Source organism: Topomyia yanbarensis, chromosome 3 (assembly GCF_030247195.1).
Source record: "Topomyia yanbarensis strain Yona2022 chromosome 3, ASM3024719v1, whole genome shotgun sequence".
NCBI lineage: Eukaryota > Metazoa > Arthropoda > Insecta > Diptera > Culicidae > Topomyia > Topomyia yanbarensis.
In genome coordinates, this window is record NC_080672.1 from 19,186,947 (window position 1) to 19,188,783 (window position 1,837).

A 1,837-nucleotide genomic window follows, 5' to 3' on the forward strand; every position below is an offset into this window, starting at 1 on the left:
TAGCTCGAATGTTACCGTTGTGGTTAACCGCTCTGTCTAGTGAAAGGAGACGAATGATGGTTTCTTCCACATCGTTGAAGGAATGCAGCGTATTTGGCCCGCCACCAGTGGCCACAGCCTCATTTTTATTATGCTGCAACTTTCGCTTTAGTTTCAGCTTTTTGTCGGTCCAAACCTAAAAACAGTAAACAAAAATATAGAATCCTGAATAATGAAAATGAAACTGTCGAAAAAGTTTTAAATAGGAGCCATTTAGACAATTCGGTTGAAACATCCGGTTCCAACAAATAATTGCATATGCACTACAGAGAACAACTGAAAGCAACAAGCCAACCTACCTTTTGCCATGCTGCAACGGAACGAGTGGGAGGACCCAAACTGTTCAGGGAATCCGTCAGTGTCCACCATAAGGATGTAACCGATTCCCGTGAATGAACAAATTTACTTCCTCTGGCTATTTCGGGATTTTTCTCCATAAAGGCCACGAGACAGGCAAATTGTCGCTTATTCGTCTTTTTCTTCCTACATAAGAATGAAATTTTAAAAATATTACTAAAAAGCAAATAAGGATTGAAATTTGAATATACTCCATTTTACGTGACTGCTTCTCACATTCGAAATCTACGATGAAAAAAATACACGGGAACTGTCATTTTTCTCGACAAAGTGATCGTGATGTGACGTTCATAATAACACCGAGTTCATTCAAGTTGTCACTTCGGATGAACTCTTACACATTTTATCACGAAGGTGACTCCCAGAATTGAGTTCTACAAGATGACGACACGAATGAACTCATGATGAATGAAGTTCATGTTTGACAATTCTCGGTGGTTTGTTTACTTTGTCGGTTGGGTGAGTGCGAGTGCAACGGGTGCTCATCTGTTACATTCGAACTCACGTAACTTCCATGTAAACAAACCACCGAGAATTGTCAAACGAAGTTCATCCGGCTCATTTTGTAGGGTTATGTCGGTTGGTGTAAAACCTAATAGGGTATTGTTCACTTCACTTCGTTTTCACTGTGAAGTGATTCCCGTAATAAGGGCCACGGTTTCGCGTGGTTGTTGGAGAGAAGCACTCGTTTCAATCGAAAGTGGTATTTCCGTCACCGCAACGGTTGTTTGCCCGCGATTTTTGATGGAATTGGTTGGAATCAGTAGCCTAAAAACCGTGTGGCGTGAAATATTGTCATTGTTGGGCTTTCTAGGACCATCGGCTTGATCGAAATGCAAAAGAGTGTGATGACGCTGGCTGCACTTTCTGCAGTTCAGGTCACAGGGACAGTTGCGAACAAAATGGTTCCATTTCAGACAATTGTGGCACAGCGACTGCCTGCTGTCGCTCAGCCATCGAAAACTAATTGAATTTCTCGCACCTCGACAAGGAATGGGCATGGTTGCATACCGGGCATTTAAGAGAAGAATCAGTGGTAGAAGCACAGGCAGATAACCGGAATTGGGAGTGCCTCATGAAGTGGTGGGAAGAATGCAATGTCGTCGTTGGAACCGGGGAAGCAGGCTGGTGATTGACGGATATCGACTCCAGAACTCGTGTTCTCCTCTGCAGAAAATCTATCAAACAAGCATATGAGACGCCGAAGGGTATGAAAAGAGTAAGGGAAACACCAGGAGAGGAGGAGGAACCGAAGAAGCCAAGAAGTTTGGTGAAAGACAGTAAACCAGCCGACAAATGGAGAGTGAATGGCAAACCGTAGAAGAAAAGGAGGAAAAATAGAAAGATTGCGCCTGGAGAGGTATAAGGAAGATCGTCAAAGCAAACGACGGCTTGATGTACTCTGTGATCCCCAAAAGGGTGAGAGAGGATCCCAAGCTGA